Genomic DNA, 8,381 nt, shown 5'->3' on the forward strand with positions numbered 1-8,381 from the left:
GAGTGTCATCACACTTTTAAAAATAAAGAATGTACTTTATTTATAGGAAGAAAAAGACAATTAAGAGGGAGATTATTTCTCTTTGTACAGTAGTTCAAAATTGCTGTACAAATATTATTTGTGATCCTCACTCATACTGTGTTGGGAAGATACAGCTGTTTCAACAAACCAGACAAGTATGTAGCGAAATAGAAAACAGTTTCTGGGGAAAAAGGTAAAAATATATAGTATGTAAACTGTTAGCTCTGAGCAGACAAACTTCTTTCTTCATTCTGCACTCAGTTTCACTCTGTCTTTTTTCAGTATCTGCAGGAAAAGATGACTGTTTTGTGCAATTAGTATGTATTCCAGTATGCAAGATGCAAATATTTGGCTGTTGTATATGAATATAGGAGACGAGAATTAATTCTGTGTTAATGTGCAGAATATTGAAATGTTTCTACTGAGAATTTGAAGTCAGAATTTAATTGGTGACAGGGTTTTCTCATGTGCAGTCTATGAAAGAAAACACTGATTTAATTTTAACTCCTAAAAAAGCGCAAAGATAATTTGATTAAATTTTAAATTGACTCTTTGCTCAGCAGCAATGAACAAGTATAGTCCAACAAACCTGTAGTTTCCCGGATTCCCCTCCTTGCTCTTCTCAAATGTGAGTGACATCTTCCTTTCTCCCATCACCAGGAATCTCCCTAACTGCCACAAGCTGCCAAGGGTGACAGAAAGTCACTCTGTGACAACAGCAACCGGCTCCCTCAGCACCTTGGATGTGCCCTAGCAGCTTCACAGACTTGTGCTCTGTTCAGCTGGCTCAGTGATCCAGCTCAGGTTTTGTTTTCTGTAGGAACTCTGCCGCAAGCCAGTTATGGCTGGAAGGTCCAAGAGAAAACCTTGGCAGTGAAGACCGAGACGCAGAAGGTAGAGATGACCACAGAAAGGTAGAGCAGGACCACAGAACCTGAGCAGTTCAGGTGTTCCCATATCCTTTGTCACTAGGACAAAGCAGCCTCATTTTCCTTAGCCTTCCTCTTGTTCCAATGACTCTGTATGAGTCTTCCTTGCTGCTCTTCACATTCCTCACCAGTTTTGAGCCCAGTGGGTATTTGGCATGCCTGGTTCTGGCCATGCATGCCCAGGATATATTTCTGTGCTTCTGGGTAGCCTGTCCCATCTCTGCTCCCTGTATGTTCCTGTTGTGCAGGAGCCCATTCAGGAGCTCCTCATCTTTCTCACCAGACACCCTTGGCTTCCTGCCTGTCAGGATGCTCTGTTCTGCTCTAACGAGGTTGTTCTTAAAGATCAATCAGATCTCCTGGATCCTTTGCCCTTCAGGGTACCCTCCTGAGAGATCTTATCTGCCAGTTCCCTGACTGAACCCTAATTTCACCTTGCTTTAGGTTTTAGGTATAAGGCCTGTGTCTTTCCATCACAGCACCGTATCCCTCTGCTTCCAGAAATGCTGAGCTGTGCAGCCCTATGCAGATTTCTAATTCGTGTTTATCTTCCACACTGTGAGCATGTGTGTAGTGGCATTTCAAAATGAAATCAAACCCTAAAGTTCAAAGCCTTGCTCATTAGGTTAGTAATCCTATTAGAAAAAAATGGTCTTTCCCCACTTTGCCAGATGGGTCTCAAATAATGTGTTTTCTTGTTTCAAGATCAAAAAGTAAAAGAAAAATCACTTTTCTTGCTCCTCCAAACCCGACCTTCAATTTTTCCATTTCAATCTTACCCTGTCCATTTTATTCTCTATCCTTGCATCTACAAATCTATATTAGAAAAAACCTATGTTTTTATCCTCTCTTTTTCAGTAACTTTGCAGTATATTGGTCAGCCAGCAGTATCAATGCTCACATTGATATGTAGTCTACACTTTCCATAGTCTGTCACAACCTGTTTAATTCTTCCCACATCCTTTTTTCTTTTCAAACACAACATGGTTCCAAATAAATGGTTATTTCATCTTAAATGTTATACTTCACTATTCAGAATGTATCTCACTATTGAAGATGGTCCTTTCATTTTCTGCTAGAGGGAAATATATTTAAGTAGTATTAATGCCATACTAGTGCAGTGTTTTTTATTTAAAAATTACTTAGGTTGCATGTTTAAATAAGGGTGAAGACAAAGTTCTCTCTCAAAAGAACCATAACACTTTAGTTTATTGTCAGAATCTGCCATTTACCATGAGGTTATCACTTTTTCCATCCTCCTGGGCATCCCTCATGGTGCAAGTAAATTGCTGCAGCACATTGATTTTAAACTGCTGAATTACTGGTGTCTATCACAACATTCAAACGGGTCTGAAGAAAAACATCTTTCCCATTGCTGAGGGCTCTAAAGTAAAAGCAGATTAATAATTTATGTTTCAGACTTGCTCCCAGCATCGTCAGCAGCAAACCTCTCATTGCTCACAGCCAGCAGTGTCCTGCTTCCTACATGGGCTTCGGGGAGACCCTGGTGTGGACACAGCTGAATGAATTCAAAGTTCCCATCAATACAACAATCCATGGGTGACAGCATTGTGAAGAATGCACTCCTTTATTCACTGGGTGACAGTAACCAGACTTGTTCAGTTGAGAACGTTTAACAAGAATGCAATTGGACAGATCTTCCGTCATTCTGACCAAGGCTAAATTTAAAGCAGGAGCACCAGAAAATATAGGTCACTGATTAATTCACTGAGATTCTGCATTCTTGCTCTGCAATAATCACTTAATGACAAGTTAAAGCAAATACTTCAATGTGATAATTAATTCTGGTTACACATTATTAAGGTCAGAGGAGCTAACAGATTCACTAATGATTTCTATTTTAGAACATAGGACATTTCAATCAAGCATATATAAAATAGTAAATGTAAGGTAATTTAACAGTATTTACTGGCTTAGTGCATGATCAAACATTGACTACTGCTCAGCATGTAGAGGCATTAAATGCTGCCATTCTATCAGAGGGGAGACCCAATACTTTTGCTGAAATAAGCACTATCAAAACTTTTATTAAATTGAGTTATAACTTAACAAAAAATCCTGAACATAATTAGTGACTGACAAAAAATTTGATCTCTCCTACGTCGGACTAATTTACACATGGAGAGACAAAAAAGTCTTTTATCCCTAGACATTAGAGACAAATCAGGGATACATGAAGGTTCCCAATTCACTTAGGAAAGCCCTTTCCTCACCTCCTCACAGCCTCCTTGTTTGGCATCGAGGTGGATGGGACTGTGTTGTTAAGGCTAACTGAGGTACCTGCTACACAGGGAGCCTCCAGAGGAACCTGTATTCAGAGATCCAAACCACTGGGGAACAAACAGATCTTTATACATTATTAAACAACTTGTTTCCTCCCCAGGGTTTACAGCAAACCTATCTGCTTCTTTCTGGCTCTTTTTCTTCTTCTTTAAAATATGCAGACATCACAGAGAAGGGTTTTCATGGATTCAGGAGAAACAAGAACATACTTCATTTCTTGAGAACCCCTTTCCTGCAGGTTTAGATAGTGAGTAGGAGAAGAAAAACTACATCTTTGTACTTTATTCAGTTCTTCCTTTACACTCTTACTGAAGTTATTAGTAGGTTTTCAAAGGCAAAAGCTTAAGCAACAGCCCTGAAAAACAACCATTTATTATGATTGTATTAGTGCTACCACACCAATAGGTTGTCTGTCTAATTAATCATAACATAGAGTGAAAACTAGCATTAGTCCCATCTACATCTGTCACACTTAACTCTTACTGACAATATGAAATGTTTATTAGTCTCATTGAACTGTTTATCCATCTCACTGACAACACTTTCAAACCATGTGTGCTTATTTATCACCCTGGTGCCAATCAGCTGAGCTCTCTCAATTTGAAGATATTTGGGGTGGTGTAAACACTCCTGCCTTAGCATTCCCTCTCTCCTTCAGATCCAGAATGAAATTCAGAAACTTAAAATGAGTTTCCAAAGAATATCCCTGATTATGACAACTTGAAACTCACCCCATCATAACTGATACAGGGAGGAGGAATTGAAATCTGGATAGTCTTTCTTTCATTTTTTTTAGTTTTGTTTCTGGATGGGATGATGGCTTTTGCATCCTTCTGTCCGTTTTTCTAAAAAGCTTTGCAATGTGCTGTCTGATTCCAAGTATGTTCAAGATAAAATATTCAGATGTAAAAAAAGTTTCTGAGTTTTGTGAAAACTGGGTAGTCCTGCATTTAAAGGACACTTGAGTTAGTACCTCCACATTGGAAAAGCACATAGTGCAAGGCTCAGCACCATTCTGTTCTTTCTGGCACACACCAGTGAGGCAAAAATCTGGCTGATGACTCAGAAACAGCTGCAGCTTCTTGAGGAGATAGAAGTCAAGAAGGTGCAGAGAGCTGGGGCACTCCCAGAGACATGGATTTTGGAGAGGGTGGTGCAGAAGCAGAAATGAGAAGGAAAGCTAGAAATATTGGAAGGTCAGGAAATGTAAGACTAAAGGACAGAAAGTCCTAAGGAAGATGGGGTGCACTAGGTGTGCTGCTTACAAAAACTCCTGCTGAAATCAAGACACTTGTGTGAATATACACGGTCCTTAACCTCATCCTCATTCATTGTCTGATCTTCTGGGCTGCATTCTGGTATTTGCAGGTTAGAGAGACTAAACACCTTTAGTTCTATTTAGGTCTATTGGCTAAGACCCAAAAGTCCTTAAATCACTTAGGCAGTGTAATTCACATAACTAAGGGCAGTTTAGACAGTTCAACTTACAGGACATTAAAAAAGAGCAAACCTTTTTTTATTACTGGCTGACAGAAAATACACTTTATTAAAATTCTGCATATCTAAAGTTTGGCTTTCAAAATCTTCTATTAGCCAGAAGTTTTTTAATCCTATAGTCTTACCTTCTTCTCCATTTGCAGTCAGGGTGGGTTTGTATTATTAAATAAGTTACACTAATTGCCTGGAGTATAGTCTGCTCTGATGTTTAATCAGAAGGTAAGCTCAGATTTGTATGTCATCAATCAACTTTAAAAGGCAACAGAGAAAAATATCACTTAAGGAACTGTTTGGAAGTATCAGACTTTGCAGGTGTTTGGGAAAGATCTGTCTTTATTGCTGAATCCCACATAAACATCTTGCTTTGCCACCTTCCTCCCCTCTGACATCTGGTAACAAGATTTCATATACAATGACTTATGCATGACCTGTTTTTAACACTCATAAAAGATGTTAATGTGACCCCTTTCTTGTGGCACATTTTTGAAGGCATTGGACCTGCTACAGAATCTTACATATTACCACTCTGCAGGCAAAAAATCTACCTTTGCTTCTGCAGCAGTTTGCCCATCACCTTGCCCTCCTTGCCATTGTTCTGATTTAAGTTACCCATCTGGCTTACTCACAGAGACGACCATTAGGCAGTGATCACAACAGGAGAATTGAATGATTGCTTCTGACTACAAAATAACTAAAACCAAGTAAGACATGCAGCAGATCTCCAGTGGGAAATGATGCACATAGGTTCCAGATATTTTTTGTTTGGATTTTACTTCATGGATAAGATTGCAAGAATAAAAAAAATAATTTGTTGTATGATTAAAAATGGTCTTGCTATATAGATGGATAAATGCTATAGCAACTTTGACTATGATTTTTGAAAGTTACAATTTGTAACTTCAAATAAAAGGTATAGTTTTGTGTCTTTTTAAGGATGTTTTTAAAATAGATCTGACCATAGCATTTTAAGTATATTGAATCCATAATGTGTGTTTTTCTTCTCAGCAGGAATGGTTAACATAAATAATGAAGACTTTTTCTAAATGGGTATTTAAAAACCTGTTAGTGAAAAATCAGATATACTACTCCTTGAAAGGGATTCTGGGGTCTTAATTTACAATGACCACTCAAATGAACATTTAGGAAGGAAATGTTCATGCAGTAACCCTTAATAATGCCTTCAAGAGTGTCAGGAATAAGCTGTAGGAGGACAAAAGCTTTTCTCCTTAGCTCTGCTGTGCCTCTGCAGATCACTGTGGATGTGAAACAAAGCCATGACTTTGACTTTGTCCAGTCCCTCTCACGTCCACTGACACCTCTAATGTACTTGTGCTAAAGGATTGCTTATCTCCATGCCTGTACCCAGGAAGGAGACACGGACTGAGGCTGGGCTGCTGTCTCTGCTTGCAAGAAATGGACAGAAGGTTATTGGAATTCTTTTTCCTTCAGCTTTTTGCCACTTTGTATAGTCGTAAATATTTACTGTCTGAGGCAATTGCTGTCTCAGTTAATAAACCTCCATCTCTGCCATTGTCATTTAATGATTCATAAAATACTGTAATTTCCTGTGAGTGCATTATGCTACCTTTTGCTGCTAAAAAATTGATTTCAAAAGAGAAAGAACTGAGAAAAGGAGACATCATAAAGTCTCATTAGGGAAATGAAGGCATCATGGACATCCAGGCAGGAAGCTGCATTTGTGTCCTAACTACCAAATGAGCCTTGTAACTTATTGTTAAGTGAAAAAAGGAGCTGAAAAGTTCCCTAGTGAGGGATAGTTGCCAGAGACAGCATCTAACCTGAAAATTTACTTTTTCTTAGTTCTTCCTATCTCTGAGGAAGTGGCAGATTTACATTATTACAGCTGTGGTCCCATAGTTCCCATAAAAATGAGAAGGTGGATGTTTAAAATGTAGAAGCAAGTTTCTTATGCAACACTTCCAGAACATGCAGAGTAGGTATGTGCTGAGATTTATTACATTTTATCTCAATAACAGAAATCTAATCTGTATTGATTATGGGTAAGCCCCATATATTTTATTTATTTTTTTCTAGGATATTGAAGACTATAATAGGCGAAAGACCATTTCTTGCTCTGTGTCAGTTATTATGTTCTTGATTTACTCCATCTTTTAAGTCCTAGAATAATCAGAACTAATCAAACTCATGATTATGAGTCAATAATAAGTGTAGTCTAACATTATGGTATTTTAACATGTTTCACTATTTAAATTTATGATCCCAGTATCTAACTCAGTCTTATCCCAGCACTGTCAGAGTCCACAGCTTCAAACATCACTGTTCAGATCAGGACCAGGCACTGGTCTGAGCACAGGCTCTCATGTATTCACAGGACACCAGGGACCAAGCTCTCAAACAAAATTCCATGCAATTACACAACGGTTAAACCACAACTTGGAGCTCTTGCAAAACATTTTTTGCTGTATGGCTATTTTGGCATTCTCCTATATGAGATCCATGCACAGAAGGGCATCCACAGTCTGTGCCATTTGGAAGCATTTCCTCAATAAATGCAAAATGGCTTTTGCCCTTTGTGATGCATAGCCTTTTCTGACAGCATTTTATGTGGGACTGCAAGAGCTCCGATATTTTGCAAATCAGTAATGATTTAAATTCATTAATATTAATTTTACCCCTTGCTGTATCTAATTGCTTTGTTGATTTATGGAGATTGATTTTTCTCTTAAAAACTGTCAGTTTCCAAACATAAAGGGTATCCAGGGTTTGTGTATGTAGGGAAAGCTTGGCTGTATCTAATGGGATCCTGCAGGTACCAGGGCTGTGCTGTGTTCAAGGCAAGCACTTCTTTCATGCTCTGACAGAAGGTAACACCTAAGTTCATTTTCCAGCAGTCACTTCCCTAGGAACATGATAAGGATTGTGGATAAATTATAAAACTAATCAGTACATTCTTTACTCTGCCAAGTGCTTTTGCTATTTCTGAGAACCCACTTTTGTTTTTTTTTTGCTCAACACAGTGGTGTTAATGCTCAAAATTCCTTCTCTCTGTTGTTGCAAGTTTCACAGCGACATCACTGCTGGAAAAGGCTCCAGGAGCTGGTTGGAAGCTGTTCATCAGAGATCAGGAGACACAAGGGGCCTCTGCAAGCCTGTTTGCTATCAACACCTCTCCAGCCTCTCACTTGCTAATAGTGAGAATCTTAATAGAAATTTCTCACTAAGTTTAAAAAAAAATGTCAGCAAAGAATAGCATTAAAATAATGAACTGTGTATGTCAGAGAGGGGTAAAAAAAACACTTCCATGACATTGACAGCATTTCTCTGAGACTATTTCATAATTTCAGAAATCTTCCAAGAATATTTCTTCATATATGTCTTGGCTCTTACTTTTTTCTTCTTTTTCTTTCTCTGCATTACATTGAACTATGTTTAATATCATTACAAGCAGCTGGAGAGCTGGTACAGAGATCTCTCTCTGATCCAGAACAACCACAGATGTCACAGGCATATCAATCAAGTAATAGGTTTTGGACAAAGAGATTCACAATAAAACTACAGATGAAAAGTTGGCATTCTCTAGAAAAACACTGAAGTAATAGAAACTTAAAAGCCAAGTTTTGGGGTTTTAAAATTTTTTGAGCCACTGCA

General features: G+C 38.3%; 1 long non-coding RNA gene across 1 annotated transcript; it reads left to right on the forward strand.

Moving 5' to 3' along the window:
• Positions 1 to 779: 779 nt before the first annotated feature.
• LOC147651882 (uncharacterized) lies at positions 780 to 7,978 on the forward strand. The gene is made up of 3 exons (XR_015290216.1): positions 780 to 935; positions 6,573 to 6,709; positions 7,792 to 7,978. It is a non-coding gene; the product is annotated as an uncharacterized LOC147651882 (long non-coding RNA).
• Positions 7,979 to 8,381: the final 403 nt, after the last annotated feature.

Source organism: Cyanistes caeruleus, chromosome 8 (assembly GCF_971803275.1).
Source record: "Cyanistes caeruleus chromosome 8, bCyaCae1.hap1.1, whole genome shotgun sequence".
NCBI lineage: Eukaryota > Metazoa > Chordata > Aves > Passeriformes > Paridae > Cyanistes > Cyanistes caeruleus.